Source organism: Triticum dicoccoides, chromosome 7A, assembly GCF_002162155.2.
Source record: "Triticum dicoccoides isolate Atlit2015 ecotype Zavitan chromosome 7A, WEW_v2.0, whole genome shotgun sequence".
In the NCBI taxonomy this organism is placed as follows: Eukaryota; Viridiplantae; Streptophyta; class Magnoliopsida; order Poales; family Poaceae; genus Triticum; species Triticum dicoccoides.
Genome location: NC_041392.1, coordinates 623,993,799 through 624,015,954, shown reverse-complemented (window position 1 = coordinate 624,015,954; position 22,156 = coordinate 623,993,799).

Genomic DNA, 22,156 nt, shown 5'->3' with positions numbered 1-22,156 from the left:
ATGTTGGTGAGAAAACGCAACTGTCGGTGTCAAAACCGGCGAATCTCGGGTAGGGGGTCCCGAACTGTGCGTCTAAGGCGGATGGTAACAGGAGGCGGGGAACACAATGTTTACCCAGGTTCGGGCCCTCTCGATGGAGGTAATACCCTACTTCCTGCGTGATTGATCTTGATGATATGAGTATTACAAGAGTTTATCTACCACGAGATCGGAGAGGCTAAACCCTAGAAGCTAGCATATGGTATGATTGTTGTTATCCTACAGACTAAACCCTCCGGTTTATATAGACATCAGAGGGAGCTAGGGTTACACAGAGTCGGTTACAAGGGAGGAGATCTACATATCCGAATCTCCAAGCTTGCCTTCCACGCAAAGGAGAGTCCCATCCAGACACGGGACGAAGTCTTCAATCTTGTATCTTCATAGTCCAACAGTCCGGCCAAAGTATATAGTCCGGCTATCCGAGGACCCCCTAATCCAGGACTCCCTCAGTAGCCCCTGAACCAGGCTTCAATGATGATAAGTCCGGTGCGCAGATTGTCTTTGGCATTGCAAGGCGGGTTCCTCCTCCGAATACTCCATAGAAGATTTTGAACACAAGAATAGTGTCCGACTCTGCAAAACAAATTCCACACCCCACCGTAGAGAGTATAATATTTCCATAAATCTAATCTGCTGACAACTTTTCATAACGTGACATCACGCCATGGCCCCGGTTATTATTCGAACCGTTTTTCTCAACAAGCTACTGCACATATTGCGAGGCGGTTTTCTTGGCACGTCTTGTCGAAGCAGAGATCGTGTCCCCTTATCATGGGATTCTCATCAATACGGGTGTGGATAACCCAACCGCGCCATCAATCACGATGCTTGGGGAATAAGCGAGTTTTACCAGGCAAGTGGGGAGGCAAGCAGTTTCTACCTCCCTTTATAAAGGGATAAGGACTCCTCTTTTTTACCCACGCCTTCTTCCTCCCTGCCCATCCATTCTCGCGCACTCGAGCTCCAGCGCCCAAGTTCGCATCTTCTCCGCAAAAACACTCCGAACATGTCCGGAGTGGGAGGCAAGTGGATGGCCTCCTCCGTTACGCAGGAGAACATCACAAAGCTCTGGGAAGCTGAATACTTGGCCGCGGATATTGCACACCGGCTCCCAAGCGCGGGGCAGATCGTTCCTACCCCCGAACCCTACGAAAGAGTTGTATTCCTTACCCATTTCGTCTGCGGGTTGGGATTTCCCCTCCACCCATTTGTTCATGGGCTTATGTTCTACTACGGGCTGGACTTCCATGATCTGGCCCCCAATTTCATCCTCAACATCTCAGCGTTTATCGTCGTGTGCAAGGCTTTCCTCTGCAACAAGCCCCACTTCGGCCTATGGCTAAAGACCTTCAATGTCAAACCGAAGGTGGTGGTCGGCCAGCAAGCAGAGTGCGGAGGAGCCATGGTGGGCAATATGCCCAACATCACCTGGCTCGAAGGCTCCTATGTGGAGACCGTGAAGGAGTGGCAATCGGCGTGGTTCTACATCACCGAGCCGCGACACCAACTGGGTGGCGGCCCCCGAATTCCGATCCGGCATCCCCATGCGGCTAACCTCTTGGAAAGAGAAGGGCTTATCTTGGGGTTCATTGGTGGAGCTGACCGGACTCCAGAACTGTGTTAAAAACATGATAAGCAAGAAAATCAAGCTTGTCAATGTGGTCCAGGTCATGCTCTTCTGCCGGATCCTACCGTGTCAAAGACGGACATTCAATATGTGGGAGTTCAACTCGGCAAAGCACCAGACGCTGCGAGAGCTCTTCGACATGACACACCAGGACATCTAGAGGGTGCTGTTCAAGTCTGTCGAGGTACCTCCTCCCCTTACCGAGGACCGCAGACTCAGCGCAAAGCGCCCTTGAAAGATCGTGGATGTCACCTAGAGGGGGGGGGTGAATAGGCATTTTTAAAATAATTACAGTTTAGGCTTGAACAAATGCGGAATAAACCTAGCGGTTAATTTGTCAAGCACAAAACCTACAACAACTGGGCTCACCTATGTGCACCAACAACTTATGCTAAGCAAGATAAACTACTAGGTGATAGCAAGATATATGACAAGAACCAATATGGCTATCACAAAGTAAAGTGCATAAGTAAAGAGCTCGGGTAAGAGATAACCGAGGCACGCGGAGACGACGATGTATCCCGAAGTTCACACCCTTGTGGATGCTAATCTCCGTTTGGAGTGGTGTGGAGGCACAATGCTCCCCAAGAAGCCACTAGGGCCACCGTAATCTCCTCACGCCCTCGCACAATGCAAGATGCCATGATTCCACTAAGGGACCCTTGAGGGCAGTCACCGAACCCGTACAAATGGCAACCCTTGGGGTCGGTCACCGAACCCGTACACTTTTCCAACCCTTGGGGGCAGTCACCGGAACCCGTCAAATTGCTCAGGGCGATCTCCACAACCTAATTGGAGACCCTGATGCTTGCCCGGAGCTTTACACCACAATGATTGAGCTGCGAACACCAACAACCATCTAGGGCGCCCAAGCACCCAAGAGGAACAAGCTCAAGGGTACCAAGCACCCAAGAGTAATAAGCTTCTCAACTTGTAACTTCCACGTATCATCGTGGAGAACTCAAACCAATGCACCAAATGCAATGGCAAGGGTAGACGGAGTGCCCAAGTCCTTCTCTCCCAAATCCCACCAAAGCAACTAATGCTAGGGAGGAAAATGAGAGGAAGAACAAGAAGGAGAACACCAAGAACTCCAAGATCTAGATCCAAGGGGTTCCACTCACATAGAGGAGAAAGTGATTGGTGGAAATGTGGATCTAGATCTCCTCTCTCTTTTGCCTAAAAAACTAGCAAGAATTCATGGAGGGATTGAGAGTTAGCAAGCTCAAAGAAGGTCAACAATGGGGGAAAAACGAGCTCAAGAGATAGGGAACCATTGGGGAAGAAGACCCCCTTGAATAGGTCCCCACGAATCTGCCTGTTATGTGCAGAATAACATAGGAGCGGTACAACCTCTATGAGCACCGGTACAACCGGTAACAGGCAATAAGCGGTACAACCGGCCCACAACCACCCAACAACCGCACCACAACACAGACTACTCCGGTGGTAGAGCGGTACATGGCCGGTACAACCTCCAGACCAATTTTGGAGCAGTACAACCGCTCCAAACACCGGTTTTACCGGTCAACCGGTACAACCTCTCCACGGGGCGGTACAACCTCTCTGTGTAAAACAGGTAATATCAAAACAGCCACAACTTTCGCATATGAGCTGTGAATTCAACGAAATCAAGTTTGTTGGAAAGCTAGCGACAAGGGCTAACACAGTCTTGATAGAAAAAACAATAAGAAGCAAATAATAATAGGCCCATAAGAAAAAGGTGAGAACCCTTCCTCGGATAAGACCGGTAAAAACTCCAACACTGAAAACGCAATAGAAGAAGCATGCGAACTCCGTTTTCGATGAACTCGAGCTCGTCATCAAGATGACCATAAGCTCTAAAACTCACAAAGAGAATCGAACAAGAACCAAGAAAGATGATGCAAGGGTGCAATGGTTTGAGATCTCTATGAATGATATGACCAAGCTACTCATCGAGAGCCCCCCATGATAGTACGTCAATCGATCTTATAACCCGGTCTCCCAACTACCACCATGAGACCGGTAAAAGAGAAAGCCTATCAAGGGCAAACCTTTGCCTTGCACATGGCCCAGTTGAGCTAGATGATGACGATCTTGACTCCCTCAAGTTGGACCACCTTTCTTGATTGCATTGGCTCGATGAAGACTAGATGATTGCTCCCCCATACTCCACTATGGGTGAGCCACTCTTCGGCACATCTTCACAAGTCCATTGATATCACAATGGATGCAAGCTTCAAGCACTTGATCTCTTCGTGATGCTCCACTTGAACTTGCACACTACAAACTTGATGACGATCACCACTTTGATGTCATCCTCCATGGATTGTATGAGATCTTCCACTTGACGCAAGACCATGGAAGCATACCTAACCCCACAAAGAACTCTCACGTAGACCATGGGTTAGTACACAAAGCGTAATGGATAATGCTTACCATACCATGGGATCACTTGATCCCTCTCAGTAGTTCTTCTACGCTTTGTGAGTTGATCAACTTGATTCACTCTTGACTTAGTCTTGATCAACCTTGAATCTTTCCAACTCTCTTCATTTGGATGATGTCTTGAAGGTAAACATGAATGATCACACAATCTTCTTCTTCAAGACATGCTTGCAATAAGCTCAACTCACACATGACCAATCTTTGGATAATTCCTTGAAAAACACTTTGGCCATCTCATAAACTCCTTGAAACCAACACATGGACTTCAAGACAATCCTATGGACAAATCCTTCAAATATAACTCAAGGCAACTGAGGGAGTCCTGGATTAGGGGGTGTTCAGGTAGCCGGACTATACCTTCAGCCGGACTCCTGGACTATGAAGATGCAAGATTGAAGACTTCGTCCCGTGTCTGGATGGGACTTTCCTTGGCGTGGAAGGCAAGCTTGGCGATGCGGATATTCAAGATCTCCTACCATTGTAACCGACTCTGTGTAACCCTAACCCTATCCGGTGTCTATATAAACCGGAGGGTTGTAGTCCGTAGGCAATCAACTCCATACACAACAATCATACCATAGGCTAGCTTCTAGGGTTTAGCCTCCTTGATCTCGTGGTAGATCTACTCTTGTACTACCCATATCATCAATATTAATCAAGCAGGAGTAGGGTATTACCTCCATCGAGAGGGCCCGAACCTGGGTAAAAAACATCGTGTCCCTTGTCTCCTGTTACCATCCGGCCTTGACGCACAGTTCGGGACCCCGTACCCGAGATCCACCGGTTTTGATACCGACATTGGTGCTTTCATTGAGAGTTCCTCTGTGTCGTCGCCTTTAGGCCCGATGGCTCCTTTGATCATCAACAATGATACGGTCCAGGGTGAGACTTTTCTCCCCGGACAGATCTTCGTCTTCGGCGGCTTCACTCTGCAGGCCAATCCGCTCGGCCACCTGGAGCAGATCGAAAGCTACGCCCCTGGCCATCAAGTCAGGTTTGGAAGCTTAAACTACACGGCTGACATCCGCGGAGACTTGATCTTCGACGGGCTCGAGCCACACCCAAGTGCACTACACTATCTCGAGGGGCATGATCTAGCTCTGCCCCCGGACAGTGTCCTGGAGGCTGCACACGCATCATTTCCGACCCCTAACTCGGAGCCTATTGCGCCAATTGAGGATGAGCGGTTGGACGTCACCTCGGGGGCTGCGATCCCGAAAGCGATCGAGCCGAATGCTAGCCCTGCACTCTGCACGACCCGTGACTCCTCCCTGAACTCCGAACCCCCCGCGCCCCCGCCAATCGAATCCGATGGGGCGCCGATAATGGAGTTCACCACCGCAGACATCTTTCAGCATTCGCCTTGTGGCGATATCCTGAACTCTCTCAAGTCTTTCTCCTTATCAGGAGAGCCCTGGCCGAACTACGGTCAGCGAGGATGGGATATGGACGATGAAGAAATTCAAAGCCCACCCACCACCCACTTGGTAGCCACTGTCGACAATTTAAACGACGTGCTCAACTTCGACTCCGGAGACATCGACAGCATGGATGACGATGCAGGAGATGCCGACGAACCAACGCCCATAGGGCATTGGACAGCCACCTCATCTCACAATGTGTACATGGTGGATACCCCTAAAGGAAGCGACAACGAGGAAAAAGGGGATGGGACGGGAGATCGACCTCCCGAAAAGCAATCAAAGCGTCGGCGTAAACGCCGACCCAAGCCCCTCCTCGACAAAAACCCAGCCATAGAGAAGGATGAGCCGGTACACGACGAGCAGGCCTTAGACCAACCGTCTGAACAGGGCAACACGGATAGAGAAACCGAACATCCCTCCCCCGGCGAAAACGGCATTCCGGACGACCTCACGCCGAATAAACCTATGGAGCAGAAGAATCTCCACGAAAGGCTCATTGCAACTGCACACAGCCTAAAGAAGTAGAAGCGGAAGCTAAAAACAGCGGAAGACGCACTCCGGATTAGATGGAGCAAAGCAATCAATACCACAGATAAGTACGGCGACAGTCGCCGCACTAAAAGATATCCGAAAAGAAAGCTACTGCCTGAATTCGACGAAGAGGCCCTAGAGCCCTCGCATTCAAAAAATGAAAAAGCCACACGGTTGGATAGACGACCCCATAAAGCGGCAAGCGGCGCCGCACCTAAATCGGCATGCGACCCACTTAAGGATTCACATCATGGCCCAGTCAGGTCCATTTATGGGCCAAGAAAGCAAGCTCTCGTAAGCAATGCTATGAAGCCATCATCAGAATCCGGCACACCCAAATACAGGGGAGCCGCACACCCCCTATGTTTCACCGATGAGGTCCTGGACTATGAATTCCCAGAGGGATTCAAACCCGTAAACATAGAGGCATATGATGGAACAACAGACCCTGGAGTCTGGATCGAGGATTACATCCTCCACATACACATGGCTAGAGGAGATGATCTCCACGCCATAAAATATCTACCCCTTAAGCTTAAAGGGCCAGCCCGGCATTGGCTTAAAAGCCTTCCCGAAAACACAATTGGAAGCTGGGAAGAGCTCGAGGATGCTTTCCGAGCAAACTTTCAAGGGACCTATGTCCGCCTTCCGGATGCAGACGATCTTAGTCACATAACTCAACAACCCGAAGAATCAGCTCGGCAGTTCTGGAATAGATTCCTCACTAAAAAGAATCAGATAGTCGACTGTATGGACACCGAAGCCTTAGTAGCTTTCAAGCATAACGTCCGAGACGAATGGCTCACCAGACACCTCGGCCAAGAAAAGCCAAGAACAATGGCCGCACTAACAAGCCTCATGACCCGGTTTTGTGCAGGGGAGGACAGCTAGTTGGCAAGGTGCAGCCCCAGCGACCCAAGTACATCCAAAACTAGGGATGGAAACGGAAAACCGCGACGCAACAAGGATCGTCGCCGGACTAAGGACAAAAGTCTGAAGAGCATGGCCGTCAATGCCGGATTCAAAGGCTCACGACAAAATCAGGAAAAATCACCCCCTCAGGATAACAGGGACGATCCATCCAACCTAAATAAAATCCTGGACAGGATATGTCAGATACACAGTACTCTCGGGAAGCCTACTAACCATACCCACAGAGACTGTTGGGTTTTCAAACAATTCGGCAGACTCAATGCCGAACACAAGGGGCTCGACACACCAAGCGAAGACGAGGACGAACCCCAAAAGCAGAGCACCAGGAAACAAAAGAACTTCCCACAAGAAGTAAAAACAGTGAACTCACTTCACATAACAAAACGTGCGGCGCCCGTAAAGGTACGCACCACACGGCCCATCCCCAAAGAGTCCCGCCACTGGTTGTCAAAACCGATCATCTTCGACCAGCTAGATTATTCTAGGAATATCAAGAATGTAGTCTGGACTGCCTTGATACTCGACCCAATAATTGGCGGACTCCAGTTTTCAAATGTCCTTATGGACGGCGACAGCGGACTAAACCTGATATATCAGGATACAATCCAGCACATGGGGATAAACCCAGCAAGAATCCACCGCAGCAAAACCTCCTTTCAAGGGGTAACACCTGGTCCGGGCACCCATTGTATGGGTTTTCTCCGGCTCGAAGTTATATTCGGCTCTGCCAATAACTTCCGCCGCGAAAAGCTGACCTTCCATATCGTCCAGTTCTCAAGTCGCTATCAAGCACTACTGGGACGCGAAGCTTTCGCCCGCTTTAACGCAATACCGCATTATGCATCTCTCACGCTTAAGATGCCCGGTCCATGAGGCATCATCTCTTTGAAGGGGAAGCACTAAAGTGCGCCTCCCCAAGCGGGGGACTGTGCGGCCGCTTTGACAGCCCCACAGTAAAATGGCCTCACCGGCCAAAAAACTTCGAAATAGGTCATTAAAGACCACGAACGCGGATAGACGAGTTTGGTACAAAATCATCATTGATACAGGCTTAGTGGCCATATACCCCCGCACTAGGGGCTCCATGCATATACAATAAGAGACAATAAAGCTCAATTTAATATATTTTACTTTACACTTTGTTTATTTTAAACTTTTGTTCGGCATGACCCATTTTCAACTCAGTTCCTCTCTTTTACAGATGAACGTCGTGCGGCGCCCGTCCAGGATACGGCACAATGGAGACACAGGCACAGACGTGCAGTAGGGACCCGTCCTAAAGGATTCTTTTTAGATTAAGACCGTGCGTAAACCTTTTTTTACCGTCTCTTGTTGCTACACATCCCTTGGTTTTTTCTGATATAACCAAGGAGGAGGCTGGCGTCTTGGCATGTGGCCATGTCAGAAATTTTTGCACGTACCTGGACACTAGGGGCTTTTTTAATAAAGAGTGTTGTTTCGCCCACACTCATAAAGACCGAACACCTTAGGGAGTGTTCGGCATCGCGAGTTTTGGCATTATATGCATCAGCTCCGAATCATGTCTTTGGTCAAATGTTGGGTTGCCCGGCTCCTGAGTTCGGCTACCTTATGCTCCGCTCTATCGGCTAAGGTAGCACCAGGAGAACTACTGCGATTGTGCCCCCGGTTCGGCCGGGCGAGCACCTCAGTAGAGAAAGCCGAAAACTGACTGTCATGATGCAGCGTGAGACTGGTCAGCCACTCGATGACCTATCGGAATCTATCGGATTCCTCCGCTTTAACGAAGGGCCGTTTCCCGGTCAGGCACATACGCGCCCCGAATTCGGACGAGCGCAGTTGCCACCAAGGAGCTACCTAAAGAGTCTCATTGTCAAACTCCTATGGCTAAGTGAAAGTGTTAAAGCATTATAGTCCGGTTGCCTGGCCTGCTGCGCTATCACCTCGTTTGTAGGACCAAGACGTTGGGTTAAGTGTGAAAATGCGTCTTCTGCGAGCACCCCCGCACTATGTGCGTGGGGGCTGAAGCCAACGACTGTCATCTTTCAGATTATATATATGTATATATATATATCTTAAAACGGCCGCACAGGAGGTGTTCCCAATACTTGGAGGCACAAGTATAAAAAAAGGCCACTACAGTTTATCAAAATATTACTTTATAATTACATATGCTATCATAACATAACATCTTTCAGGCACTGCATCTCTATTACACGAGCTCCTTCAAGAACTTCCTGAAAATAGTGCTTGGAGGGTACTCGGCTTTTGTCCGAATCTCGGGACGCAACAACGGTGGTCTCCATCTCTGCCCAGTATGTCTTAACACGGGCAAGAGCCATCCTAGCGCCCTCTATGCATGCTGACCTCTTCATTGCATTTATACGCGGCACCGCGTCAAGGAATTGCTGCACCAAGCTGAAATAACTCTTCGGCTCCGATCTCCCCGGCCACAGGTGACCCATGACGTACTTCATGGCGAGTCCAGACAACCTATTCAGTTCGGCCCATTGAGCCAAACGATCATCCACTGCCAGTGGACGCTCTGGATTGTGAAACTGCGACCAGAAAAGCTTTTCCACTTCGCGATCTTTCTGATCTCGAAAGTGTTCGGTCGCATCAGCAGCACTCGCTGCCAAGTCCAGATAGGTATCCACCACACTCCACATCCGGTCCAATGGAGCAAACTTCGGATCACAAAATTTCCTTCGCAGCATAAAGGGCTTTCCAGCCGCAAGCTGTTCGGCCTGACGTAGCTCCTCCTTTGCAGCTCTCATCGCAGAGCGAGCGTCCTTGGCATCGGCAACGACCTTCTCTAAGTCCGTCTGTCTCGCCCGGTCTTCTTTCTCAAGAAGTTTGCAACGGTCTGCAGTGCTCTTTAACTTCTCGGCCATCTCGGCCATCTCTTCTTTGCTTCGGCAGTGAGCAGCCTGTTCGGCTCTCAGCTCTTCAAGGGCCTTCTCGGCAACCGCATCGCTTTTTCTGGCTTGCTCCTTAGCTCGGGCAAGTTCTTCCCCAAGATTCTCCACGGCGGCCGTACCATCTGCGTCAAGCACACACATTGTAAGACACTGGCATGAAGCTCCTCTTACCCGATGCCGCCCGAAGAATTGCACACCTTGAGCCTCATCAAGCCGCTTGTTGACAAGCGCGATGTCGGCATCTGCCACGTCCAGTTGCCGCTTTAGTTCGGCTACATCATCAGTTCGGCTAGATTCCGGACACTTCGCCACCTACATTCAAAGGCGACATCTTAGACTCGGGATTATGATCCTCTGCGTGCTGTCATTTCTTGACAACGCACAGAGTCTCAGGGGCTACTATCTACATAGGGCGCATCTTACTTATGCGCAACTGACAAAAGTGTACACTATCTAACGTACCTCAAAACCCGTCAGTAAACTTTTGACGGCCTCATGCAATCCGCTTTCTGCGGATGAAATCCTTTCAATCACCGTGCCCATCAACGCACGGTGCTCCTTTGAGATAGAAGCTCGCCCCAGCAGAATCTTTAGCTCCTCCGGCCGAGCACCAGACGGTGCCGGACTTGTCCTATGGCCTCTTTCGAAGGCCGCACGCGGAGAGCCTTGGGGGGCCACTTAGCTATCTTCCGCCCCTGCCGGATTCAGAGAAACCCTCCGCGACGACACCTCAGGGTCGCCCTCCTCGCTAGGCGGTATGGCAGGGGGAGGCATCCCGCTCTCCATCATCTCCGGAAGAAGATCCCCCGAAGACGAGCTCTGCTGAGAAGGGCTGAGGTCCGAGCTACAAGGTAAAATTTTGGTTAATCTTCTCAGATAAAAATCAAGGATTTCTTTCATCCCTCAAAAGGAAAACCTCTCTCTACTTACGGCTCGCTAGAGCTGATCCCTTTGAGGGCGTAGTTCGGCCGAGGAACTCCCCGGCGTCGGACCCTCTGACGAGGATTTTCTCCCCCGCTTCGGGGCCATGGTCTCCGGGTCATCAGAGGCGGCCCTCTTCTTCTCCTTGGGAGAGGAATTTTCGGTTCCTCCCTTCGGAGCAGCCTCCTTCGAGGAGGCCATAGTTCCCTTGTCCTTCCCCTTACTTCCCTCCAAAGGCATTATCTTCAACATCCTGACAAGCACGGGATCCAGCCTGGTTTCGGGAAGGGGAGCCGGACACCTGATCAGCTTTGCCTTCGCTATCCACTCCTGTTTAAAAGGACAACTCTTTTAGGGGCAAGTTTATGACGATTATATGGATAGTAGGTCCGGGCACAAGGTTACTTACTTCGGTATCCGGGCGATTGCAGCTTAGGCCTGCGTCCTCGGTCAAACCCGGACACATCATTTGTGATCCGAAGAACAATTTATACATCTCCACGGGCGTTGCGCCCATAAAATGATGGAGAGCTCGTGGTCCCTCCGGATTAAACTCCCACAGACGAAGGGAGCGGCGTTTGCCAGGCAGTGTTCGGCGAATCAGCATGACCTGCGTCACCTTGACCAGGTTGAGGTCTCTTTCTAAGAGATCCCTGATGCGGCCCTGCAACAAGGGCACATCTTTTGATAACCCCCAATCTAATCCCTTGTTGACCCATGACGCTAGCCGTGATGGGGGACCCGAGCGAAAGGCAGGAGGCGCCGCCCACTTGGCGCTCCTGGGAGCGGTGATATAGAACCATTCTCGTTGCCACAAGCCGAGCTCCTCTTGAAAGGAGCCCTCGGGCCATGGAGCATCAACATTCTTACTTATGACAGCGCCTCCGCACTCTGTGTGCCGTCCCTCGATCATCTTCGTCTCCACTCCAAAAGTCTTGAGCCATAATCCAAAGTGAGGAGTGACACGGAGGAACGCTTCACACACAACGATGAATGAGGAAATGTGGCGGATGGACTCCAGAGCTAAGTCATGAAATTCCAGCCCGTAATAAAACAGCAGCCCCCTCACGAAGGGATCCATCGGGAAGCCTAACCCCCGAAGGAAGTGAGACATGAACACTACGCTCTCACCGGGCTGGGGACTGGGAATAGCCTGCCTTTGAGCAGGCAACCTATGAGAAATTTCGGCGGTCACGAACTTAGCCTCTCTCAACTTTAGCACGTCCTCCTCCGTGACGGAGGAGGGCATCCATCGGCCTTGAAGGTCGGAACCGGACATTGTCGAAGGTCCGAAGCGCCTGGAATCTGGAGCCTAGGGTGTTGGAACTCGAGGCGACGGGCGAACTCGTTTGAGATTGGAAAAGGAGTAAGGCCTTGGTCTCTTTATAAGAGGTTGAATACCAGGAGCCCTCCCCGTAACCGTTTAGGACTCACTTTTAATCGAGAAAACATGCTAACGGGCATGATTGGGTTACCCACATCCGTAAAAGGGGGGCACACGATCTCTGCTTTGACAAGACGTGCCAAGGAAACCGCCTCGCAAAACACGCTGAGGTGGAAAAGTGAAAACGATTCGAGTAAAGGACTTGGCTGTAGTGTGATGACGCACTGCGGAATACGCCAGCAGATTTGATTTTCGTTAATATTATTCTCTCTATGGCAATATGTGGAAGCTTATTTTGCAGAGCCGGACACTACTCTTGGTGTCTACAATCTTCTATGAAGGACTTGGAGGAGGAACCCGCCTTGCAATGCCAAAGACAATTTGCGCGCCGGACTCGTCGTCATTGAAGCCTGGTTCAGGGGCTACTGAGGGAGTCCTGGATTAGGGGGTGTTCGGGTAGCCGGACTATACCTTCAGCCGGACTCCTGAACTATGAAGATGCAAGATTGAAGACTTCGTCTCGTGTCCGGATGGGACTTTCCTTGGCGTGGAAGGCAAGCTTGGCGATGCGGATATTCAAGATCTCCTACCATTGTAACCGACTTTGTGTAACCCTAACCCTATCCAATGTCTATATAAACCGGAGGGTTGTAGTCCGTAGGCTCAACTCCATACACAACAATCATACCATAGGCTAGCTTCTAGGGTTTAGCCTCCTTGATCTCATGGTAGATCTACTCTTGTACTACCCATATCATCAATATTAATCAAGCAGGAGTAGGGTATTACCTCCATCGAGAGGGCCCAAACCTGGGTAAAAAACATCGTGTCCCTTGTCTCCTGTTACCATCCGGCCTTGACGCACAGTTCGGGACCACCTACCCGAGACCCGCCGGTTTTGATACCGACAGCAACCGTTAGTCCATAGAGATTGTCATCAATTACCAAAACCACACATGGGGGCACCGCATGTCCTTTCAATCTCCCCATTTTGGTAATTGATGACAATCAGTTTCAAGAGAGTTTATATAAGGAATTATGCATCACCATGCAATGCAACAACCAATAATGCACGTGTATGGGATGCAAATGCTTAGGAACAAAACCAAAGCATAAGAAGAAATAACTCTGTACACTTATTCACAAAACTCTCTGAAAATTCTCCCCCATTGGCATCGATTGCCAAAATGGGCGAAAAGCTTAGAAGGCCAATATAAAAAGTGTTCCTCCATAAATTGTGTATTTCTCAACAAGAGAGTGGAATGCAATACACATATCCAATGGTAAATACTTGGAGGAAGACACACTATATTGAGGCCCAAAGATTGCAAAAGTAAGATATTCCACAAAGTCATAGCAAAGAGAGAAACAAGCAATCATGCAATGAAAAGATACCAATTGAAGCAAGCAATCAAAGGATATCAATTGAACCAACTAGACCAAAGATCCTATGAGCCACAAGAAAAAGGGATATTACGATATGAGCAAAGGAGTGTTCTAAAGAAACTAGAGAAGCTCCCCATGATTTGTGCACACAAGAGAATTTTTGTATTTGGATACACAGTACACAAAATATGATCATAGCTCCCCCAAAATCAATAGAAACTCAAAACAAGTGCAAGTGAGCAAAGAGGAAACAAAGCCTAGCACTTGCAACAAACAAATGGTTGAGCAACATGTAAAAGAGGCAACTTAAGAATAGGCTCAACCAAAATGATGTGTGTGAGTCATGGTAAAGCACTTGAGAAGACTAATATAAGGATGAGCATAGAGCATCAACATAGTCTTGGATAAATGAGATCACGGTGCATGACATGTCCTCCCCACATACACCCAACAAGCAATTGGGTTCACAAGCTCACTAAAATGTGAATTAACAACAAGGCTTGCGACAACCCATGCTGAAGATAGAAGATGAAAGCCTCATCAAGACGGGGGATACCAATTAAGATGGCAAAAGCCTCGTAAGGACAAGCATGAGGAAAATAATCTTACCATAAAAGAGTGCAACAAGATGCAAAGATATAAGATCCGCACTCAAGGCAAAAGCTTTCACGGAGCCATCAAAGAAATAACATAAGAAAGACAAGGTGGATGTGAAAGAAAGGATATCATCTAGAGATGTAATTTCTCTCAAGTGTGTAAGGTTCTAGGTAGACGAAATCATGATGATATATATCTACAAAGAAGGATGTACACCCGAAATAGTTACAACATGAAGGAAGAAGATATCCAAAAGGAAGGCATAGATATACCAATAAGATATTTGCTTGGAAGCATAGCACATGGCTAGATATGGTCTTATTGTATATAAATGAATTCCTACCACACACCCATCAAAGACATCACAACTAGCAACATGAGATCATCGTTGAGATGCTTTGAGAAAGGAAACAAGCATCACAAGATGGAATGAATATTATGCCAAGATGCAACCTACACAAGGTTGAATGCAAGAAAAGAATGCATGAATAGATACTTGTTACCGAGATATCATTGGAAGGATGTAGAAGAAACCAATTGAAGGTAGTAGATAGTAGTTCATTGAGTATCCTAGCTTGACTCCAATAAGCACATGGTCACACCACCTTCCTTGTGAGTGAGCCGAGCATCCAATGCATCTCCAATTGTTCCTAGAACAACAACACAAACAAAATGGTACGCAAACTCATTGGGACCAAAGAGTTAGAAACACCAATATACATAGGATAAACTCCACATAGATATGTGCATATAGATAAGGAAATGAATGTCATGCACATCTCATCCAATTAGAGACTTGGTGGAGTTTCCCTTATATATTGGGTTAAAGAAGGAAAGCATGCCCAAGAAACTACATGAATTTAATATGCATGCTCAATACTTTCAAGAACCGATACCAATTGACAAAGAAATACCAAGTGAAGAAGAGATACCAAATGAATAAAACATCACTTGGAGGATATCCATAAGAGATACATCAAGGAATGAGATATCCATTGATACCCACTAAATAAAAGATATCAAACCCCCAAAAGAGAGGATGGTTCCAAACAAACCAAGCTCTCTACAAAGTTTCATGATGGCACAAAGTACCAAAATGAAAACAGCTTGCCTTCCACCAACACACACTTGATAAGGATTGAAAGATGAGTCTTTTATAGAAAATATGATAGCTCCCCCACGACCAGTGCATTATAGAGAATTTGCATTTGAATACAAAATGCACAAGGTGGGATCACCACTTTCACTATATCTAGAAAACACTAGAAAAGATCAAGAAATAAACAAGATCCACAAGTGGTATGGAAGACAAAGGGAGTTGATACATTCCTTGGCAAGAGAAAAAGCAAATAAAGGCACAAGCCAATGTAAAGATGATCAATAAATTCTACCACACAAGTGAGTACCAATTGTCAAAAGACAAGAAGTAAATGGAAATAATTCCCGGTGGTAGATAGCCAGGATATCCGACATCATCTTCACACCAAACAAAAAGCAAATTGTAACTTGTAGAGCTAACATGCCACCTAGGAACAAGATAATTTACAATATCAACTCTAGGTGACAATATCTCAAATGTACACATTTTCTAGGCTAGTAATATACACATAGCATATTACTCCCCCATAATGTGATACCAATTAAGGATAAACAAGAGGCAAATAAAAGGATCCAACAAGAGATAATTAATGGACTATTTAGAATTTGAATTTCTCATGAGAAGACATACCACATAGCGACTAGATAATCTTGAAATATCAATACTAGATGGTATTACTCATGTACGAACATTTATAGGATTGTGAGGTGCACAAAGCACATCACTCCTCCATAATGGGATATTCCATTAATCTCTCACAAGAGCCAACTAAGAAATAAACAAGATGCAAAAGGCTCAACGCATGAAACACATGTACATGATGTGCAAACCAACACACATACTTGATTGCTCAAGATAATCAAGTTGGAAGCACAACATATACAAACACATGAAAGGAACAAAACTAAAACATGCAAGGGGGCAAGTAACTTTCAATGTAAGCAATTTAAGTACAAGTTACCGCAAGGAGGCACATTGGATATAAGATATAAACTTGATGATTCAATTGACTTGGCTTGAGACAATAAGAATGATGAAGTCCCCTTAATTCTTCATAATGTAGCCAAGTCTCCAATGACCTCCAACAACACCTATTGATCAAGTATGAGCTAGTTGGTCCCCAACCAAGTTGGGTCCTAAGAGGTTAGTCACAATAGGCTTGGCTACCCAAATGGTTCTTTTCTTGACACCACTTTGAGCACCAAAAAATTTGGCAAACACATTGCCAACCTTATCCTTCCCAAGAGAATAGATATCATCAATTAGAATAGGGTTGGATAAGGTACCATTTGTGCATGAAGAAGCGACGTGACCTTTTCATGACATAGGTAGCAACGTCTACTCTTTACTTTTTTCTCACCTGATTTCTCAACTTGAGAAGCATTTGCTTGAGTTTTCTTGGGAAGAGGCCTTTCTTCAACTTGAGGTTGAGAATGAGAGTGAACTTGTGGCCGCTTCCCTTGTTGCTTGTCACTAATGGGCTTCTTCTTCAATGGGCAAGATTTAACATGATGCACTTCTACTTTACACTTGAAGTAAACAATCTTGGCCGAATTCTTGACTTGTTCTTGGCCCTTCTTTTTGCTCACCTTGGAGTTATTCTTCTTGTTGGAGTTGAATCCAAGTCCACCTTTGTCATTGGGGGATTTTTGCACACTCAAGATATTGTTGAGTGTGAATTTCCCTTCATGACTCTTTTCCAAGTCTTTCTTCAAAGAAGTGACTTGGGCCTTGAGCCCTTTGATTTCCTCTACATGGTTAGTCTCAACACAAGCACTAGAGGAAGTATAAGCTTCATATTTAGAGCAACAAGGCAGGGAAAGAAATTCGTCACAAGATGTACCAATGTTATGCATGGATGAACCGCGAGGACTAGCACAAGGCAATATAGCATTTTGAATAAAAGTAGTGCTAGTATCCACATGAGGCTCACTAGATGTTACCTTAGCAAGCATGGCCTCATGAGCTAACTTTAGCACATTACGGGATACTAGAAGATCATCATGAGAGCTTGTGAGCTTTACATGATTTTCTTCCAACATCCCATAATTGCTAGATAGCAACTCAAGTTGAGCCCTTAGCTCAACATTCTCCTTCAATATGGATGCTTCACAAGAGATAGAGTTAGTGGCACAAGCATCATCGTTAGCAACAAGAGGAGAAGACAACTTGGCAAGCTCTTTTGAATATGAAGCTTTAAGTTGAGCATGAGACTTGGTGAGTTTGATGAGCTCACTCTTAATGACCCTTGAGCCATTTTCGAGGTGCTCAAAGTCCTCAAGGAGTTTAGCATGCACAACTTCAAGCTCCTCATTTTTAGTTTCAAAATCATTGGCCACCTCAAGAGCTCTATCACGAGATTCCCTCACTCTAGATAATTCTAGAGAAAAAGTCTCCTCAAGAGATTCCTTGGTGGTTTGTTCAAGTTCAAGAGCTTGATAGAGGTCCACAATCTCATTAGCGTAATCACGCTCATAACCTTCCATTGGATCAATGGTGACCTCATGCTCCTCAAGACGAGATTCCAACTCATCAATATATCTCTTGCCCTCAATAGCAATAGACATGATTTCCATGAACTTGGAACGAGCAATTTTATTCTTAAGAAGAGCTTTAAAAATCATTTCCCCCTTAATTTTTAAGAAGGCAACATCATCATTCTCTTCGTCATAATCAACATCATCATCACTCTTGCCATCGTCAATATCATCACAAGATATATTGGGATTCAAAGTGGGAGATACCTTTGAAGCCTTAGCCATAAGGCAAAAAGCAATCGATGATGATGTAGGATCCCTTGAAGCACCGTTCAAGACCACATCTTGTTCCATGGAGTGTTGGGTTTCCTCTACATTGTTAGCACAACAACTCGAGGAAATAGATGCATTTTTATCATGGCAATAAGACATAGTAAACATATCATCATGAGATTTAGTCAAGCAATTTCTACATGATATGCAAGGACTATCAACACAAGCATGTGAAACATTTGGAGTGCTTGAAGTGTTAAAGCCCAAAGAAGGAGCATTGCAATAAGATAGTGATGAAGGATCATCCACAATAAGCATACTATCATAATTGCAATGACCAAAACTACTCACCATATCATTAGTTTGTGGCAAACCACATGTAGGTGAAGTAGAAGAAGTTGAGAAGACTATATGACAGAAGGTGGAGGGAGAACAATCATCCCCACAAATCTTGGACACTCCATATTTATCTTGAAGCTTCAACCACAACTCACGAGCATCTCAGAACGGCATGAGTTGAAATATAACTACATTGCTCAAAGCATCGATAAGCAGATTAGAAGCTTGAGCATTGAGATAAGAGTTTTTATCATCCTCTAAAGATTATCTTTAGGGATCCTTTGGGGGAGATAAACCCATATCTACAATTCACTCTAAATTTGGGTCCATGACCCAAAAGAGATTAAGCATGCGAATTACCCAAACATCAAAATTTGTGCCATCGAAACTAAGAGTGTCAGAGAATCCTAATCCCCTAGTCGACATCTTTACTCTCTAGGTGGTAAAGCCTAATAAAGAGAGACAAGGCTCTGATACCAATTGAAAGATCGTGGATGTCGCCTAGAGGGGGGGGGGGGTGAATAGGCATTTTTTAAATAATTACGGTTTAGGCTTGAACAAATGCGGAATAAACCTAGCGGTTAATTTGTCAAGCACAAAACCTACAACAACTAGGCTCACCTATGTGCACCAACAACTTATGCTAAGAAAGATAAACTACTAGGTGATAACAAGATATATGACAAGAACCAATATGGCTATCACAAAGTAAAGTGCATAAGTAAAGAGCTCGGGTAAGAGATAACCGAGGCACGCGGAGACGATGATGAATCCCGAAGTTCACACCCTTGTGGATGCTAATCTCCATTTGGAGCGGTGCGGAGGCACAATGCTCCCCAAGAAGCCACTAGGGCCACCGTAATCTCCTCATGCCCTCACACAATGCAAGATGCTGTGATTCCACTAAGGGACCTGAGGGAGTCCTGGATTAGGGAGTCTCTGAACAACTGGACTATATCCTTTGGCCGGACTATTGGACTATGAAGATACAAGATTTAAGACTTCGTCTCGTGTCCGAATGGGACTCTCCTTGGCGTGGAAGGCAAGCTAGGCAATACGGATATCTCCTCCTTTGTAATTGACCTTGTGTAACCCAAGCCCCTCTGGTGTCTATATAAACCGGAGGGTTTTAGTCCATAGGATAACATACAATCATACCATAGGCTAGCTTCTAGGGTTTAGCCTCTCCGATCTCGTGGTAGATCAACTCTTGTAATACCCATATCATCAAGAATAAATCAAGCAGGATGTAGGGTTTTACCTCCATCAAGAGGGCCCGAACCTGGGTAAAACATTGTGTCCCCTGCCTCCTGTTACCATCCGCCTTAGACGCACATTTCGGGACCCCCTACCCGAGATCCGCCGGTTTTGACACCAACATTGGTGCCTTCATTGAGAGTTCCTCTGTGTCGTTGCCGTTAGGATTGATGGCTCCTACGATCATCGATAGCGATGTAGTCCAGGGTGAGACTTTTCTCCCCAGACAGATCTTTGTGTTTGGTGGCTTCGCACTGCGGGCCAACTCGCTTGGCCATTTGGAGCAGATCGAAAGTTACGCCCCTGGCCACCAGGTCAGGTTTGGAAGCATAAACTACACGGCCGATATCCGCGGAGACTTGATCTTCGACAGATTCGAGCCTCTGCCTTGTGCGTCACACGGTCACGGTGAGTACGATTTAGCTCTACCATCAGACAGTGTTCAGGAGATCGCACCAGCAGCCGCTCCGACCCTCAATTCGGAGCCAGTTGCGCCGTCCATGGACGGGTGGATGGACCCCGCCACGGAGGCCTTACCCTCATTGGCGATCGAGCCAAACATCGACCTTACCCTGCACGAGACCCGTGTTGTCAGACTGCCGGATCCTTCTCCGGCCATGGACTCCGAACCGCCTGCACCCGTTCCTAGTGAATCCGATTGGGCGCCGATCATGGAGTTTACCTCTGTGGATATTTTTCAGCACTCGCCCTTTGGCGACATACTGAACTCATTAAGGCCCCTCTCCTTGTCAGGAGGATCCTGGCCGAACTATGTCCAGCAGGATTGGGATGTGGATGACGAAGAAATTCGCTGCCCACCCACCACCCACTTAGTAGCCACTGTCGACGACTTAACCGACATGCTCGACTTCGACTCTGAAGACATCGACGGTATGGACGACGATGCGGGAGACGAAGAGGAACCACTGCCCACAGGGCACCGGACAGCCACCTCATCATACGATATATACATGGTGGACACACCCAAAGAAGGCAATGGCGATGAGATAGCGGAGGATGACCCCTCCAAGAAGCAACCCAAGCACCAACGTCAGCAGCGCCGCTCTAAGTCCCGCCAAAGCAAAAGTGGTGATACCGGCACAGGAGATAATAACACTCCGGATAGTGCCGAAGATGGCAACAATCCCCTCCAGCACGATCTAGGACAGGAGGATGGAGAGGCCAGCCCTCCAGAGAGAGCGGCAGATGGAGAGGCGGAGGATAATAATTACATGCCCCCCTCCGAAGACGAGGCAAGCCTCGACGATGACGAATTCGTCGTGCCAGAGGATCCCGTCGAACAAGAGCGCTTCAAGCGCCGGCTTATAGCCACGGCAAATAGCCTTAAGAAAAAGCAGCAGCAGCTTCAAGCTGATCAAGATCTCCTAGCTGACAGATGGACTGAAGTCCTCGCGACCGAGGAATATAAACTCGAACACCCCTCCAAGAGTTACCGAAAATGAAGGTTGCTACCTCGACTGGAGGAAGAAGCGTATGACGCGGCTGATCGGCCACCTCATGGCCGCGATAGAGAGGCATTCCAGCCAAAAGCTCAGCCTGCACCCCGATGCCATTCAAATAAAAAGGCATGGGGAAATACGCCAGACCTGCGAGACGTACTAGAGGACAAAGAAAAACATGCAAGATCGATATACGGATCATGAGGGCGCGCCACTACGCGAGACGGTAAACGTCACGCCGGATACAGTAAAAGTAAATCCGACCGAGCCGAACACAGCGGGCAAGACTCATTGGAGCTGCGTCGCGATATAGCCCAGCACAGAGGTGCCGCACACCCCTTATGCTTCACAGACGAAGTAATGGATCATCAAATCCCAGAAGGTTTCAAACCTGTAAATATAGAATCATACGACGGTACAACAGATCATGCGGTATGGATCGAGGATTTCCTCTTGCATATCCACATGGCACACGGTGATGATCTACACGCCATTAAACACCTCCCACTCAAACTCAAAGGACCAGCTCGGCACTGGCTCAATAGCTTTCCAGCAGAGTCCATTGGCTGTTGGGAAGATCTGGAAGCCGCATTCCTCGACAACTTTCAGGGCACTTATGTGCGACCACCAGATGCCGATGACTTGAGCCACATAATTCAGCAGCCAGAGGAATCGGCCAGGCAACTCTAGACACGGTTCCTCACAAAGAGAAATCAAATCGTCGACTGTCCGGATGCAGAGGCCCTAGCAGCTTTCAAGCACAACATCCGCGACGAGTGGCTAGCCCGGCACCTGGGTCAGGAAAAGCCGAAATCTATGGCAGCCCTCACGACACTCATGACCCGCTTTTGTGCGGGAGAAGACAGCTGGCTGGCTTGCAGTAATAACATATCGAAGAACCATGGTACTTCGGATACCAAGGACGACAATGGCAGGTCGCATCACAATAAACATAAGCGCCGCATTAACAGCGACAATACCGAGGATACGGCAGTCAATGCCGGATTCAAAGGCTAGAAAAAGCCATTTAAAAGAAGCACTCCGGGCCCATCCAGTTTGGACCGCATACTCGATCG